Genomic DNA, 20169 nt, shown 5'->3' with positions numbered 1-20169 from the left:
CTTGGTCTTAACATATTATGTGTTGATGGTTGAACCTTGGTCAAAGTGATGCTAACACATCAAGGAGTTGTACACTAGAAGCTACAAGCATCAAGGATGAGAACCGTGATGAGCATCAAGCACCAAGAATCCCACCGGAGCACTTGTTTACTATTTTTCGGGGTCTGATCAGACTCTCTGGGCTTCTAAAAGTTAATTTTCAGATAGTTCATTTCGAGTAGATGACTTTTCATTTAGGCCTCACCTAAATGCGATATACGGTTTAGGATTTATAGCCTTCCGAAACTCACTACGCCTTTGTAACGTTATGCTGAAATTTCTGACCTACTCGCACTTAAACCGTCGCCACGGTCAAACGAAGACGAGTTAGGTTCTGAAAACTGGTCAGCAGTTAGAGGACTCACATATGGAGCCTTGGCCACTGACTACGTGTCTTTTTGATTTGTATAGAGGTCGTAACAGCTGTCCAAAGTCAGGCTTTTGTTTCGATCTCTATTATTGTTAAACTTACCTTAGCTTTGATGAATTATGATGATGTTGATGATGACACTTAAACATAATTTATTCACTTTTAAACTTATGGGGACAACATACTGACCTAGTGACCTTTGACTTAGGTTTACGACCTTTCGGACCGACTTACTACCTGCATACGTTTCATATCGACTTTTACTGCTTATTCACTGTGAGTTATAGCATCCCTTTACTACTTTTACTATTTTTAGGACTGAGAATACATGCGCTTTTTATGATTTACATACTAGACACGAGTACTTAAACTTTATATATGTGTGGGTTACAAAACGGCACAAAGATTCCCCTTAGCTCGGTAACGTTTAATCATTGGTTTCTGAACCGTGAACGCGAATCTTAGATATGGATCCATAGGGTTTGACAACCCCTCTCAGGCTAGTCGCGCTAGCAGACAACGGATGTTTAATACTTCGAGGACAAATGCACTCGCCAAGTGCACTTTTAGGGGGTGATATATATACGTTAAGTCTAGTTACCTGGTGCCCACGGTTAAGCATATACTTTTCATATTGATTTAAACTGCTGATTGAAGCACTGAAATCTCGTGGTCTACATTACTTTATTGATTACAAACTATAGCTCACCAACATTCGTGTTGACTTTTAAGCGTGTATTTCTCAGGTGCTTAGACGATGTTGCTTCCGTTGTTAGACTTGCTGTCTTGGTGTTATAGACTTGCTGTGTTAGATTTCCGCTGCATTACTTAGAGATGTCTCAATCACGAAACTTTTATTTTGTATTGGTAACTTATGTTATTTTCAAACAAAGGCTTTGTAACGACCTTTGGGTCACATACTTATGTTAACGCTTCTATTCATAGGAAGCACGTTATCTTTTGTAAAACGATATCTTTTTATGAATGCAAAACTGGTATTCAAACAGCATATAGTGTTTGACCTTGTAATGATCCTGTTGTTGATGAACCATACACGATGGTTTTGTATGGGGTGTCACAATATACATATACATATATTTTATACATATTGTTTGAGAACAAACATTTCAAGTCACACTATATCAAGTTCAAGTTCAAAAAAACGTAAAGAAATTTTTAAAAATCGACTAAGTAACTATTCATCCCCTGATGTACATTTATTATACTTATAAAAATGGGACAAAAACATTTTAATTTACTAACACACAAATGGGCAACGAATCCCAGTCATATGTAGGTAGTTAAAAGTAAGTCTGATCGATCCACAGGGAGTAATGTGATTCACAATTTGATAATCAAGTAATATTACTGTAGTAGAAAAAAGTGAGTTTTATTTTGATGTTGACAATATAAAAATACGTAAGTAAAGCGAATAGACAATAATAGGGAAATGGTGTCCACTTGAATGATTCCCTTCGATGTGGATTGTATAAGAATTAAATCGATTATTTTGTTAATGGTATATAGTCTTATGACTACTGGCCAAATAATCACGCGACTTCAACCAACAAGAATTAATCAACCCTCGTCGATCTTTCCCTGTCAGTCAAACTATACCTGACTAATGATTGTGAGACTTAACCCAGTTCTACTCTCGTAGAACCACAAATCACGACGGGCTACCGTATGCAATTACACAATTGTAAGGTTTCAATACCAACCAATCACCAATCACACTCCTATACCAATCTCTTGGAAATACTCGCGTGACCGTCTAGATCACCAGAGGTGTTGAAGCACAAGTCGTATATTACGGAATAACTCTTGTTAACCGCTCAACAATCTATGTGATTGGAGTAAAGTATCAAACCTAGCAACAATGGGTCTTTGGTTGAACACTCAATCAAAAGTCAAATAACACAACAATATTACATATGAATTAACAATCCACCGTTAAAGGTTAACAATCAAGTGAACACACAAAGATTTTAGCCTAACATAGCAGAAGATGAAATAAACATATAATCAAAAGATGCATACAAGATGATTAAAAATAAGAACAAGTAATAAAAGTAATACCAATTGAAAAGATGAATCAAACCAAAAACTATTGTAATACTTGCAAGTTAATGATGAAAGAAATAATCTTTGAGCCTTAAAATTTGCTTCCTAGTCTCTGGAATTCGAAGTGCAGATAAAAAAATGAGTTGTCCCTTCAAATGGCCTAAAACGTTGCTTTAAATAGTGCTGGAAACCGTCGTGGACCGCCGGACCAAAGTGGACCGCCGGTCTATAGTTTGACTGTCGAAGCTGAAACTTGATGCTGGACCGCCGAACCAAAGTGGACCGCCGGTCCAGGTTACTTCTGTTATTGATCTTGCTCAGTGGACTGTCGGTCCAAAGTGGACCGCCGGTCCAGGTCTAAACTGTTGGTTCCTGTAGCATAGTAGCGCATAAAAACAAAGTTCAATCTTCCACACAATAAATCACCAAATGTCGCAACAAGCTTAATAGATCCAAATTATCCTGTACCGAGCTCGATAATCTTCAACCAAACTTTCAAGAAAATCATTCCAAACTATAACTTCAAAGCATAAATGATCTTTCGGGCACTAAAATCTTCAATAATTGAATATAAATCTTCAAGAACCATAATAATCACAAAGAACTCCATCTTCACCAAATGCGTGCAACAAATCTTTAAACAAACATGAAACATACACAAATGAGATAGATAGTGCGACAAGAAATGTATATAAATGGAGCAATATCAAATCCCCCTATACTTGACCTTTGCTTGCCCTCAAGCAAAATATAAATCACAATTAAGTTCAAAATACTCCTTTGGAAATTTAAGAAAAGTGTTAAGAGAAATGTATGAAAAAAGGCTAGGACTTAAGTAACGTAAGTCACCCACGCAATCCCGCATATCATACAAATTTAATTTCTCAAAACTACGAGATACCTAGCAATCTCAATTAAGCAATCGTCTCTAGAAATCACAATTAGGACCGAGATAGCATGACAACATACCTCACCAAATGGGTAAAACCTAAAAATTCACTCAACTCCCAAACTAGGTAAGACATCGGGTCAAGAGGTGAGCCAATCAAGTCAAGGTCACAAAACTTATGTCCGAACCGGCGTGAGCACCAAGCATGATATCAAAAGAGAATACAATACGGGTCAAGCTATACGGATTAGGTGAATAGGTTAGTCATGACACAGGTATAAAATGGTGTAAAGGCGAAGCTAACAAGTTATTACCAATCGATTGACAAGTCACTACGGTTTATTCAAGCGTGACTACACTTAACCAGATTGGGATTCACACACGGGAGTCTTCCTTCGGAGCCTTATTCGATATTATCATTACAATTACAATGAAAACAAAAATAACATAACAATTCACCTTTTTTTTTTCTTCCTTTTTTTCAGCATTCTTCAATTCTTTTTGCCTTTTTTCCATTTTTTTTTAAATTTCTCCAACAATTCCTCAAGAAGCATACATCATATACAATGAAAAGTAAATTACATGAACGAGTAACACTCTTCGGAAGTTACGGCCCTCACGTTACGTATCATGGCCATTACATACAAAAAGATCACTAAAAAAATGCTTTAAACCTCTCACTCTCCCATGCGCGAAAACAGGTAGCCACAATTATTGTTCTAAAGGCAGCTAGTTGAAATGTTAGCACGCAACTCGATGCTAACGACCTGGGTGGACTGGCTGCAAATTGGTTTTAAATAAAAAGGCTATAAATCTCCAAGAATTCTCCTTATCATCTATCATACTTATACCACACAAAATGTGATCCCACTTGGTCTGGAAAGGGAGCAGGTAAATAAACTACACAACCGCACATATCTATAGTCAAGGGACCTAAAAACGAGTGTCTAAGGTCAAACACTCACACTAAAAGTCTAAAGTCCGCACAACTACACACATATACTAGTCATGCAGTTCAACCTTACGGTCGGCTCCACAGTGATACATCTTAGATGCCAAAAGCAAATTTAATGCCGAAGGAGAGGAAATTATTATTCGAATAAGAATTAAGCCCAATTAATCATTTCATAGATAAATAAAATCCAATCTCCAAAATCTAATAAAGGTAAAGTGCGTGGAAACCAACCAGCGAGAAATTATCTCACACCCCCCCACACTTAAGTTCAGGTAATGCCCTCATTACTTGAAATTAATCAAAGATAAGTTCGAGAGGGAAACAATAAAAAAAGGGAGCGAGAACTTCCCAACGGCAAAAATATGATGATCGGCGGAAGGACACGTGACGGATGACGCTGAACTTACTACTAGCATGAGATATCGCCCCTTCCCGATCGTATACACAACATTGCAAGCGCATAAGCATCGTGTTGAACTTACTGCCAGGCTTACCGAGCTACCTTTAAACCAACAAAATTGTAAAACACAAAAAGGTTAATCTAAACAAAGGATGGCGGAAAAACCAACATCACCAAAAAAACATGCCAAGAGTATACATGCGAAAATATGAAAGCATGAGTACAGTACAAATGATGACAACAAATCAGCAATATCATTAGGGGCTCCATCATGTTGTGTAAGGCCCCTCCACTGAAACTCATGTTGTGTAGGGTCTCTTCATCCTCATCCTCCTCATCACCGCCATCATCAGCCTCAACCTGGTCGGGAAAATATCTAACAAGCATCCATGATCCCGGATGCTTCCGCAAAAGACGCGCCAACATATAGTCATTCAGCCCAAACTCACGCATATCAGTCGAAGGCATCCCAGTCAAATCAATCCCGAGCTGATAGGTAATTAAGGTACCCCCATAAGTGGTAGTACGAGGCTTTCCCGGCTTATCTTCAGCCAAATATGTAATAACCCGTCCTAATCCATCTGGACGAAGTCATCAACATTTGGTTCCATTGCGAGGTACTGTCCTAAATATGTCATGAGCGACTCCATGTAATATCTTTAAAATGAGCAAATGCACAACAGAAGATTTCTTTCATACCTGAGAATAAACATGCTTTAAAGTGTCAACCAAAAGGTTGGTGAGTTCATAGGTTTATCGTAATCAATCATTTCCATAATTTTAATAGACCACAAGATTTCATTTTTATATTACACATAACATGTGTAATAAAATAGTACGCATAACCTGCGAATTAAAATTCATTCTAGTGAACACCTGGTAACCGACATTAAAAAATGCATCTAGAATATCCCCAAATATACAGGTACACTTATCTGTATATAAAATTGAGGTACTAAAGCATCCATAACCTGGATGGAGTTTGTTAGGCCCAATAGATCTATCTTTAGGATTCGCGTCAATTTGGGGGGTCTGTTCCCAAATTCTTAGGCTACCAAGCTAAAAAGGGTGATATCTGGTATAATAATCCAACTATAGAATGTAGTTTCAAGTACTTGTGTCTATTTCGTAAAACAGTTATAAAAGCAGCGCATGTATTCTCAGTCCCAAAAATATATATTGCAAAAGCATTTAAAAAGGAAGCAAATGAAAATCACAATACGATATTTTGTAGTAAAAATATTCATACAACGATACTGAACAATGTAGGGTTGGCCTCGGATTCACGAACCTATATCATTTATATATATTAACACATATAATTGTAATCGAACAAATTTACATATTATTAGTGATATAATTGTTATGTTAATAAATTATATTTTTCATTAATAACTTAATTAGATTTATTTATTTTTATATATTTTAAATAGATAATTAATATTTATTACAAAAATATTAATATAGCTATGTTTTATGTTATAAATATATTTTTATATAGAAAATCATTATTTGATATATTAATAATTAATAATACTAATAATAATGATAATAATATAAATGATATAAATGATATTAATGATAGTAATAATAATAATAATTAACTTAACAATAATATAATAATAATAATAATAATATAATAATTAATAATAATAATAAGCTTCCAGAAAAAATGAAACTGTCACCACTAGGGCTCGAACCCCAACCTCTCACTTAACAAACACACACTCAAACCAATAAAATATTCATTACATTCTTGTATTATTTGTCACGTTTAAATTTATAACCCGTACGAGACTGTCATAACTTCATCTTCATCGTCATTGATTAACATAAATTCATAACAACATCATCAAAATCATAACAGCGAAAATCATCATCATTCTTCTCATCGTCACCACTCAACATTACGTTACTAAAATCTTTATTATTACAGCCGACACGAAAATGGGTCTCGGCCCAAAAATAGTTTCACAAGCCCAAATTTAGCAAAACCCTTTTATTTTGATCAAGTGGGTTTCATAAGCCCAACACTGTATAAATAAATTAATTAAACGGGTGTGTTTTGGTTTCAATCAAACGCATCATCATCCTTTATCTCGTTATCATGTAATCATCTAAATCAGAAAGAAAAGTGAAGCGGCTGCATGATGGGTTATCAAGTGGGTTGGGTTTTGTCAATAGTAGCATTAAATAGCGACGAACTTTGATGATGTTGTTGGAGCGACAAACAGTAATAATCGAAGAGAAGGAACAATGATTAAAGGTTTGTGAATTTTAGTGTGGGTTTGATCAATTCATAGTTGAAAATACGAGCAACAGTGGTTTACCAAGAGAGTAGCAAATAATTGGAACAGGTGTGTGTTCCTGTTTTTCGTCAAACAAGTACTAGCAACCTTTTGAGTAGTAGCTGTAGTAGATCTTAGTAACAGAAAAAAAAATACTAAGGTGGTGGGTTTCAGTTAAACAACAATTCGATAAGTGGGTTCCTGGCTTGATCGTACATAATGAAAACATGAAGTAGTAATAGTGGCTGGGAAGAATAGTAAGTTGAGCAGTAGCTACAGGAACATATATTGACGGGTTGTTGTCATTTTGGGATGGTGTGTTCACGACATAAAACAAAGAAAAATAAGCGTAGTAGCATTGAGCTATAAGTTGGAACCGATGGTGGTGGTGGTTCATGTTGGTTGTGATCAAAATAGGAGATAACAAGTAACAATTGTATTCAAGCAAAAAGGAGACAGGTTGGTTGTTAATGGTGGTTTGGGTCTATCTGTATTAACATCGATGGTGTTGCAGTGTTGGTAAACAGAAACGTAAGTGAGAGAGAGAAAGATGATAGTAGTGTTGGTTTGGTCATCGAAAATAGATAGATGGTGTTGGTCTAGTGGTTGATCAAGAAGGTGGTGTTTGTTACAAGTAGAACGGAACATATAACCCAACAGCAAGAGTCGGATAGCAGCAAAGAAGGCATTTGCAGGTGGCTGGGGTGGACTGTTTTAATGGTGTTTCGTGGCGGGGTTTTACATTTGCAAAACAGCTGCAAGAACATAAGGGCGGAGCAGCTGTCTGAGTGGTTTAAACGTCGAATTGCAAGTATAGTAGAAGCTAGAACCACCGAGAGAAAAAAAAATGTTGTTCTCGGCTGAAATTCTTAGGTGAAGTATGGTGGTTTAAAAAGTCAAAGGGTGGTGAGGTTCTAGAGTTGTTCTTGCTCGACAAATTAAGAACAATAATGATAGTGGAGATTTGATGAAAGCAAATAAATGGGGTGATGGGTTAGTAAGTTGGTTTCACGCTTAAAACAAAAAGGAAATAGAAGTGGTAGTAGTGGTGTTCGAAAGAGGAAACAGAAACAAGATGTCATATAGTTAGTTGGTGATGATTGATGGAGTGAGGTGGTACCCATTTAAATGCATCTGTAAGTATGTAAGATATATAAGTTGAAAAGTGGTAACAAATAATTAAAGTGACAACCCACTAAGATTAATTAAAATATAATAATAAAAACGTGTAGATAAATAAATATTTAATGAAATAGTGGAGCCATCGTTAATTATTATGACGACTTCTACGATATTTTGGTGTTGTAAATATTTGAATGTTAACGGTAACTGTAACAAGTAGTAGTAATACGATGATGGTGGTTTCGGTTAGTTAAATAGCGATGGTGTATTTGAGAGAGAGGAAGAAGTGTTTTTGGTTGTTAAGGAGAAAGAGAGTTATCTAATTTTGATTATCTAGGGGAAAAGTTAAGGGTTACCGAGTTAACTATTATTTTCATGAAAGCTAATGAGTTGAGAATGTAGGACCCATCAAATTTGTGTATAGCAAATTGAGTATTTGGGGTTGGTTTTTGATTCGTGTCAACAGAAAAAAAGTGGTATAAAAATAGTTGAATGATGATAAAAACGAGTAGGACATGGTTGTTGTTTTATCTTGATTGGAATCTTTACAAATGGGAGTTGATTCGTACACCACTTTCTTTTTGCCGTACACCATCAAAATAATTATTTGTGTTATAATATATATATATATATATATATATATATATATATATATATATATATATATATATATATATATATATATATATATATATATATATATATATATATAATAGATAGTAAATTATTGATACACAAAAGTAATATTATTGTATTACCTAAACTTGTGATATTTTTGCTATAAATAGCCATGAATGCGAGCATTAAACTTGCACCATTTTCTCACACTTACAAAGTGTTTCTTTCTTTCTCTCCATTATCATCTTTGTTCTTGCACTTCATTATTAGCATTCTTAATCAAGAATCAAACCACTAAAGGTAGTTATAAGCCTACTGAATTATAACATCAAAAATCAAACCACTAAAGGTAGTTATAAGCCTACTGAATTATAACACGTTATCAGCACGATAATCTTAATACTAATTATGGTTGGCTCTGCCACCTAAATGATATATGGTCGGTTATACCACCTGAATAATATATGGTCGACATTGTCGCCTAATTATCATTTATGTTACTAACATTTATATTTCTATTATCTAACATTTATATGGTCGACACTGTCACCTAATTATCATTTATGTTATATAACATTTATTTATGATTCCTTACATATGGTCGACACTGTCGCCTACTTATCATTTATGTTTATATTAAATTTATGTTTAATGTTTATATACTTATGAATATAAATTGACTCTAATTTATCATGTTGTTTGTTTTAATTTTTGATAATAGAAAATGTCGAATCTGAAAAAGCTTAAATTTACTCCTTTAGAATCAACGGGAAACAACTACATGCCATGGGTTATAAAAGTAAAAATGCATCTTAAATCAATGGGCATTCTTGAAACCATAAATAAAAACAACACTTGTTCTGAAAAAGAACAAGCAACGGCATGTTGCTTTATTCATCAACATATTGATGAATGCTTACAAAATAATTATGTGACTGTAGAAGATCCCCATGTTTTATGGGAAGGTCTAAAAAGCAGATTCAATAATCAAAGAGAAATTTTACTTCCAGCTGCTATGGATCAATGGAGAACATTAAGGTTTCAAGACTTTAAGAAAGTAAATGAATACAGCTCAGCTCTGTATAATGCAGTCTCACAACTTAAATCTCGTGGACATGAAATAAGTGATGCAGACATGTTGGAGAAAACTTTCTCCACAATGAATGCTGCCAACATCACAGTGCAAAGAAATTTGAGAATGCTAAAGTTCAACACATATCATGAACTTAATTCATATCTCTTGGTTGCAGAGCAAAATGATGAGCTATTAATGAAAAATCAGCAATCCCGTCCTACTGGTACACTTGCAATTCCTGAAGCAAATACTGCAAATAATTATAAACAGGGACAAGGACGCGGGCAAGGTCGTGGTTATAATAACCATCGCCATCATCATACCAAAAGCCATAACTATGGTAGAAACCATCATTATGGTAATGGGAATGGGCGTGGACGTGGTCGTGGTCGTGGTGGTCAAAGAAATAATAATCCACGAAAATATAAATATCAACCACAAAACAAGCCCACTAAACAAGATGTTGAAGAAAATTCTTCTAAAAATTCTGAAGAATCTTGCTACAGATGTGGTAGAATGGGCCACTGGGCTAATACTTGCCGAACATCTAAACATCTTGTTAAGATGTATCAGGATTCGCTGAAAGATAAAGAAAAGGAAGTAAACTTTGTGGATAACGTCGATCCAACAGTCACTGAGAAACTATCTGATTTATATGAAGATTTCTTGAATGTTTAAGTTGTGTGTCTTTCGAAAAATAAACGATTTAATATCGTCTGTCTTTGTCATTATGTTTGCTAAATGTTTCAGTACTATCTATTTGCGTGTAAAATATTGTGTAATATTAATGTATTCACTATTTATTTCTTATATATGAAGTTCAATATGAATTTTGCTGGAATACAACATCAATCAAGTGGTGGAGATCTCTGTATAGCAGACAGTGGAACTACACACACTATACTTAAATCCGAGAAATATTTTATTGATCTAAAACCAACGGAAGGAACTATACATACAATATCAGGACCTGCTAACTTGATAAAAGGGATAGGAAAGGCAAATTTCATACTACCAAATGGTACAAAATTTTTAATAAATGATGCCTTATTTTCTCCCAAGTCAAGCAGAAATTTATTGAGTTTCTCCGACATATACCTTAACGGGTATGATTATCAGTCAGTGACAACAGAAAATGAGAAATATTTAAGTATCACTGACAAGAGTCATGTGGTTGAAAAACTGCCAAGACTTAGTTCTGGATTACATTATACACATATAAATGTACCAGAAATACATATGGTAGTTAACGAAAAATATATTGATCCTGGTGTATTCAGTTTATGGCATAACAGATTAGGCCATCCAGGATCAACAATGATGAAAATGATTATTGAATATACTCATGGACATCCACTAAAGGATAGAAAAATCTATCATGATACAATGGTTCCATGTACATCTTGCTCTCTTGGAAAATTGATAACTAGACCCTCACCACTTAAGGTTGAGAAAGAATCACCAATGTTTCTTGAAAGAATTCAAGGTGATATATGTGGACCAATTCATCCACCATGTGAACCATTTAGATATTTCATGGTTCTAATAGACGCATCTAGCAGATGGTCTCATGTTTGTCTGTTATCAAGCCGTAATGTGGCATTTGCAAAATTTCTTGCCCAAATTATTAAATTGAGAGCTCATTTTCCTGATTACACCATTAAAAGGGTGAGACTTGATAATGCTGGTGAATTTACATCTCAAACATTTAATGACTATTGCATGTCTATAGGAATTTTTGTTGAACATTCTGTTGCTCATGTGCATACACAAAATGGTTTAGCCGAGTCATTGATTAAACGTTTACAGTTAATCGCTAGACCATTGATAATGAGAACAAAACTCCCTGTATCTATATGGGGTCATGCAATTTTACATGCTGCTGCATTGATTCGCATCAGACCAAGTGCAAGTCATAAATATTCCACCTACAACTTGCTTTTGGTCAAGAGCCAAATATTTCCCATCTTAGAACATTTGGTTGTGCAGTGTATGTTCCAATTGCGACACCACAACGTACAAAAATGGGTCCTCAAAGGAGGTTGGGAATATATGTTGGATATGAAACATCTTCAATATTAAGGTATATTGAACCTATGACAGGTGACGTTTTTACAGCACGTTTTGCTGATTGTCATTTTAATGAAACATTGTTCCCTAGATTAGGGGGAGAAATAAAAAATAAAGAAAATGATGTTTCATGGTGTGAACCTCAATTAAAGTATCTTGATCCTCGCACAAAAGAATGCGAGACAGAAGTTCAAAAGATAATGCATATACAAGAACTTGCAAATCAATTGCCTGATGCATTTACAGATACAAAAACGGTGACAAAATTATATATACCAGCAGTAAATACTCCAGCTCGAATTGAAATTCCAAAAGCTGGCAATAACGTCACTCATGAATCTTTGCCACGTCAGAAACGTGGAAGACCAATTGGTTCAAAGGATAAAAATCCTCGAAAAAGAAAATCAGCTGATAATGAAGTAAAAGAAAGTGTTCAAGAAGAACCACAAATCAGTACTCCTACTGCAGAGGAGATTGATGATGTCAATACAGAAATTGCAATCAATTATGCATATTCAAAAATATTATGGAACCGAAATGAAATGAAAAATCTTGATGAGAAATTTTCATTTAATGTTGCATATGACATCATGAATAATGATGATGATCCAGAACCAACATCTATGGTTGAATGTCAAAATAGACATGATTGGGCTCAATGGAAAGAAGCAATACGAGCTGAATTAGAATCACTCAATAAAAGAAAAGTTTTCGGATCCATCATTCTCACTCCTAAAGATGTGAAACCTGTAGGATACAGATGGATTTTTGTCCGAAAAAGAAATGAGAAAAATGAAGTTACAAGGTATAAAGCTAGACTTGTAGCTCAAGGTTTTTCTCAAAGACCGGGAATTGATTATGAAGAAACTTATTTCCCTGTTATGGATGCAATTACTTTTAGGTACTTAATCAGCCTGGCAGTTTCTAAAAATTTAGAAATGCATCTCATGGATGTTGTGACTGCTTACCTATATGGATCACTTGATAGTGATATATATATGAAGATACCTGAAGGATTTAAGGTACCAGAAGCATCAAATGCAAAACCCAAAGAAATGTATTCGATTAAATTACAAATATCTTTATATGGGTTAAAACAATCGGGACGTATGTGGTATAACCGATTAAGTGATTACTTGATAAGCAAAGGGTATACAAATAACCTTACTTGCCCTTGTGTTTTCATTAAGAAAACAACATCCGGATATGTGATCATAGCTGTTTATGTTGATGATCTTAACATCATAGGTACAAATAAAGAGATCTATGAAGCCATTCAACTTCTAAAGAAAGAATTTGAAATGAAAGATCTCGGAAAACCAAGTATTTCCTTGGTTTACAAATTGAGCATATGCCTAATGGTTTACTTGTACATCAAACAACATATACTGAAAAGATTTTGAAACGTTTCAATATGAACAAGGCAAAACCATTAAGTACTCCTATGGTTGTTAGATCACTCAATGTTGAAACTGATCCATTTCGTCCATGTGAAGATCATGAAGATATTCTTGGACCAGAAGTACCATATCTTAGTGCAATTGGAGCTCTTATGTATCTTACAAATTGTACAAGACCTGACATTTCTTTTGTAGTTAATTTTTTGGCAAGGTTCAGCTCTGCTCCTACCAAAAGACACTGGAATGGGATCAAACACATATTTCGATACCTTCGAGGAACTACTGATTTAGGATTATTTTATTCTAACGAATCAAAACAAGATTTGGTTGGTTATGCTGATGCAGGTTATTTATCTGATCCACATAAAGCTAAATCTCAAACTGGATATGTATTCCTAAATGGAGGTACTGCAATATCATGGCGTTCTCAAAAACAAACACTTGTTGCTACATCATCAAATCATGCCGAAGTGATTGCATTACATGAAGCTACTCGGGAATGTTTTTGGTTGAGATCAATGACACAAATCATTACTGATTCTTGTGGACTAGAACGCGATAAAAGTCCAACAATTATCTATGAAGATAATGCAGCTTGCATAGCACAGATGAAAGAAGGGTATATCAAAAGTGATCGAACCAAACACATACCTCCTAGATTCTTCTCATACACTCAAAATCTAATTAAGGACAATGAGATTGAAATGAGATATGTTCAATCCAGCAAAAACTCTGCTGATCTTTTCACGAAAGCACTTCCAACTGCTATTTTCAGAACACATGTTCATAACATTGGCATGAGACATGTTCAAAAGATGTAACAACTGAAGCGATGTCTACTTGAGGGGGAGTCAACTCCATGCTGCACTCTTTTTCCCTTAGCTAAATTTTTTTTTTCCACTGGGTTTTCTTTAGCAAGGTTTTTAACGAGGCAGTAACTTACAGTTGATCTTCAACAAACAAAATTGCTATCCAAGGGGGAGTGTTATAATATATAAATATATATATATAAATGGATAGTCAATTATTGATACACAAAAGTAATATTATTGTATTACCTAAACTTGTGATATTTTTGCTATAAATAGCCATGAATGCAAGCATTAAACTTGCACCATTTTCTCACACTTACAAAGTGTTTCTTTCTTTCTCTCCATTATCATCTTTGTTCTTACACTTCATTATTAACATTCTTAATAAAGAATCAAACCACTAAAGGTAGTTATAAGCCTACTGAATTATAACATCAAGAATCAAACCACTAAAGGTAGTTATAAGCCTACTGAATTATAACAATTTGGACATTTCTAGCCTTCCTTTGAGAAGTTAAGGGGAGTTGGTGGTGAATAAAAGGAAGGGTAAAAATGTCCAAATAATTGTTTTGGTGGTGTATGGCAAAAATAAGGTGGTGTACGGATCACCTCCCTTTACAAATATCTAAAAACGTAAAATTGTGGCAGCCATGTGATGTCAAGCTGTAAACTTTAGTGATAGACAAGTTGGTTGATAAAATGCATGTATGTAGGACATCTATATTTTATATCTATATATCTATATCTCTATATACTATATAATACCAATATCAATAATAATAATAATTATAATCTTTAAAGTAAAGTAATAATAAATATATGAGTAGAGAATCCACGTGCAAAAAAAATTAAATTTCTGCCGACACTATTTCTCTTTAAATCCCGAACTAGAATGTCGTACTCCGTTGTTAAACAGTGACGAATAAAAGTATTGAGAAAAAAAAATATCAAAATTTTACATAAATTATAAATATTTATTCTAACACTTAAATAGTATTTTATTTCAAATTATATTTCAAATCATTATATATATATATATATATATATATATATATATATATATATATATATATATATATATATATATATATATATATATATATATATATATATATATATATACATTTAAATATATATGTATCTATTTACAAATAGTTGTTCGTGAATCGTAGGTCGGAACCTCATGAACCTCATGAACACAACTCTTAAAATATTGATTTTACACACACTACGGTATATTATTATAAATATCCAAAGCGTCAGCAAACTCCTTAAGATTCATACTCTGATCTTGCCCCCAACCTGAAACGCATGTAATTTTGTGAATTCGGAGCGGACAACTTAACCTCGAGTGTGTCAAAAACTCCAGTGAAGTAATGGATACACCGGGACGTTTATCATAAAAAGTTCTCTCCAGGCATCGATCTCGTACTCCTGAGAAGAATTAGGAGGGGTAAACCGACGCATACAAAAACGCATGACCGCATCTAATTCGAAAGCATGGTGCAACAGTTGGAAATTAATATACTTCGATGGGAGCACTTGCTTGTCTTTCAGTAAATTCCACCGATCCCTATAACGATCATTTTCAATTACGGTATTTAACCATTCATCCGGAGTATTCAGGAGTGTGTAAGAAGGCGGAGATGGTGGAGTTGGTTCCTCGGTGTCCATAGGCTCACTATGAGAAGGAGAAGCAGTTTGCTTCCTAATGATACGCATACCCGATTAGCTCGTGTAACGCATCAATCATCATCGCTAGGTAAGCTAAGCATGATGCGCACTGGAATGGTAAGCGCTATAGTCACTAAACAGCGCTGATCTGCGTGGTAGTGACGTATGCATGTCACGTGATGCTGTAGCCAACAAAAGATATATGGCAGACAGAAGTCAGTTCCGACAAAATACCTTTTACTTTTGTCGGGCCAGCTCACTTAAGGAAGTACTGTCACGACCCTACTTTTTTCGTTATCTTTTACCGTTTATTATTTAACGTTCGTTAATTGTTATTCGTGTCACGTAATTTCTATGACCTATATTATTATTTTAGTAATAATATATTAATTATGATGCGTTATGTGAATATTTGTATTCATATTTTAAATTGTACATTTGTACGTGTCGTGGATTTCTATCCGGCGAATCTTTTCAGTTTTCAAACCAACGGTCAAACTTTTGAGATTTTTAAATCTAAATTATTTTAAATATGATATTTTAATGTCATATGATTATATATAGTGTTTATATATTTTATTCGTCGCGTTCTTGTTGTCTCTCCGAATATTTAATCGCGTAGTAGCGTTTTCGCGTTTCAGGTTTCGTTCGAGCGTTCGGGCCGCAAGTAATTTACCAAATCACAAAAGTGGGCCAATTTGGACCACCCCCATGACAATTTCAGCTGAACCCCTTAGAGGGGGGGGGGGGAGCCTTGCCTTTGTTTTTCCCATTTTTCAGTTTTCATTTTTCATTTCACTATAACCTAGTTTTATATTTTCTCTCAAGTTTTCTCCCCTTTCTCTTTTCTCCTTTGGCCTCCAAATACCACACCTAACATCATCATCATCAACAAAAAACTAGCTTGGATCAATTGATTGTTCACATAATCGGGTTCCTCATCTCGTTCTCTACGCGTGTACATAAATCAATTATTGATTAGGGTATAAACCCTAACCCTAAATTTTTGATCTTTTATTTATTTTACTGAGTTTGATGTTTAATATGATAGTATAGTGCTTGTATGTTATTGGTTTATTGATTGTATGAATAGAATCACTCGTTATCGCATGGTTTCAGTTTGATTGATTGTGGACAACAGACTAATCGACCATTTCAGTAAACTTAACTGATTTTTTTTTGTTAAATTAAAGTGTCTAGATGTATTCCTCTCATCAAGACATTGATTTTAGACTCTGGATTCATGTTATTTCGATTTTTGAAACTTAAGATATGATTAAAATGGTGTTTTCATGAAATCAAAATATAAAAACGAATGTGTTCAGGTTTGGTCCGACTTTGTTGAAATGTCCCGTTCTTATTGATTAAAAACGTTCCATATTAATTGATTTCGTTGCGAGGTTTTGACCTCTATATGAGACGTTTTTCAAAGACTGCATTCATTTTTAAAACAAACCATAACCTTTATTTCATAAATAAAGGTTTAAAAAGCTTTACGTAGATTATCAAATAATGATAATCTAAAATATCCTGTTTACACACGACCATTACATAATGGTTTATATTACAAATATGTTACATCGAAATCAGTTTCTTGAATGCAGTTTTTACACAATATCATACAAACATGGACTCCAAATCTTGTCCTTATTTTAGTATGCAACAGCGGAAGCTCTTAATATTCACCTGAGAATAAACATGCTTTAAACGTCAAGAAAAATGTTGGTGAGTTATAGGTTTAACCTATATATATCAAATCGTAACAATAGACCACAAGATTTCATATTTCAATACACATCCCATACATAGAGATAAAAATCATTCATATGGTGAACACCTGGTAACCGACAATAACAAGATGCATATATAAGAATATCCCCATCATTCCGGGACACCCTTCGGATATGATATAAATTTCGAAGTACTAAAGCATCCGGTACTTTGGATGGGGTTTGTTAGGCCCAATAGATCTATCTTTAGGATTCGCGTCAATTAGGGTGTCTGTTCCCTAATTCTTAGATTACCAGACTTAATAAAAAGGGGCATATTCGATTTCGATAATTCAACCATAGAATGTAGTTTCACGTACTTGTGTCTATTTTGTAAATCATTTATAAAACCTGCATGTATTCTCATCCCAAAAATATTAGATTTTAAAAGTGGGACTATAACTCACTTTCACAGATTTTTACTTCGTCGGGAAGTAAGACTTGGCCACTGTTGATTCACGAACCTATAACAATATATACATATATATTAAAGTATGTTCAAAATATATTTACAACACTTTTAATATATTTTGATGTTTTAAGTTTATTAAGTCAGCTGTCCTCGTTAGTAACCTATAACTAGTTGTCCACAGTTAGATGTACAGAAATAAATCAATAAATATTATCTTGAATCAATCCACGACCCAGTGTATACGTATCTCAGTATTGATCACAACTCAAACTATATATATTTTGGAATCAACCTCAACCCTGTATAGCTAACTCCAACATTCACATATAGAGTGTCTATGGTTGTTCCGAAATATATATAGATGTGTCGACATGATAGGTCGAAACATTGTATACGTGTCTATGGTATCTCAAGATTACATAATATACAATACAAGTTGATTAAGTTATGGTTGGAATAGATTTGTTACCAATTTTCACGTAGCTAAAATGAGAAAAATTATCCAATCTTGTTTTACCCATAACTTCTTCATTTTAAATCCGTTTTGAGTGAATCAAATTGCTATGGTTTCATATTGAACTCTATTTTATGAATCTAAACAGAAAAAGTATAGGTTTATAGTCGGAAAAATAAGTTACAAGTCGTTTTTGTAAAGGTAGTCATTTCAGTCGAAAGAACGACGTCTAGATGACCATTTTAGAAAACATACTTCCACTTTGAGTTTAACCATAATTTTTGGATATAGTTTCATGTTCATAATAAAAATCATTTTCTCAGAATAACAAATTTTAAATCAAAGTTTATCATAGTTTTTAATTAACTAACCCAAAACAGCCCGCGGTGTTACTACGACGGCGTAAATCCGGTTTTACGGTGTTTTTCGTGTTTCCAGGTTTTAAATCATTAAGTTAGCATATCATATAGATATATAACATGTGTTTAGTTGATTTTAAAAGTCAAGTTAGAAGGATTAACTTTTGTTTGCAAACAAGTTTAGAATTAACTAAACTATGTTCTAGTGATTACAAGTTTAAACCTTCGAATAAGATAGCTTTATATGTATGAATCGAATGATGTTATGAACATCATTACTACCTTAATTTCCTTGGATAAACCTACTGGAAAAGAGAAAAATGGATCTAGCTTCAATGGATCCTTGGATGGCTCGAAGTTCTTGAAGCAGAATCATGACACGAAAACAAGTTCAAGTAAGATCATCACTTGAAATAAGATTGTTACAGTTATAGAAATTGAACCAAAGTTTGAATATGATTATTACCTTGTATTAGAATGATAACCTAATATAAGAAACAAAGATTTCTTGAGGTTGGATGATCACCTTACAAGATTGGAAGTGAGCTAGCAAACTTGAAAGTATTCTTGATTTTATGAAACTAGAACTTTTGGAATTTATGAAGAACACTTAGAACTTGAAGATAGAACTTGAGAGAGATCAATTAGATGAAGAAAATTGAAGAATGAAAGTGTTTGTAGGTGTTTTTGGTCGTTGGTGTATGGATTAGATATAAAGGATATGTAATTTTGTTTTCATGTAAATAAGTCATGAATGATTACTCATATTTTTGTAATTTTATGAGATATTTCATGCTAGTTGCCAAATGATGGTTCCCACATGTGTTAGGTGACTCACATGGGCTGCTAAGAGCTGATCATTGGAGTGTATATACCAATAGTACATACATCTAAAAGCTGTGTATTGTATGAGTACGAATACGGGTGCATACGAGTAGAATTGTTGATGAAACTGAACGAGGATGTAATTGTAAACATTTTTGTTAAGTAGAAGTATTTTGATAAGTGTATTGAAGTCTTTCAAAAGTGTATAAATACATATTAAAACACTACATGTATATACATTTTAACTGAGTCGTTAAGTCATCGTTAGTCGTTACATGTAAGTGTTGTTTTGAAACCTTTAGGTTAACGATCTTGTTAAATGTTGTTAACCCAATGTTTATAATATCAAATGAGATTTTAAATTATTATATTATCATGATATTATCATGTATGAATATCTCTTAATATGATATATATACATTAAATGTCTTTACAACGATAATCGTTACATATATGTCTCGTTTAAAAATCATTAAGTTAGTAGTCTTGTTTTTACATATGTAGTTCATTGTTAATATACTTTATGATATGTTTTCTTATCATAGTATCATGTTAACTATATATATATATCCAT

This window comes from Rutidosis leptorrhynchoides, chromosome 11, assembly GCF_046630445.1.
Source record: "Rutidosis leptorrhynchoides isolate AG116_Rl617_1_P2 chromosome 11, CSIRO_AGI_Rlap_v1, whole genome shotgun sequence".
Taxonomy (NCBI): Eukaryota; Viridiplantae; Streptophyta; class Magnoliopsida; order Asterales; family Asteraceae; genus Rutidosis; species Rutidosis leptorrhynchoides.
This window is presented reverse-complemented; position numbering follows the sequence as displayed.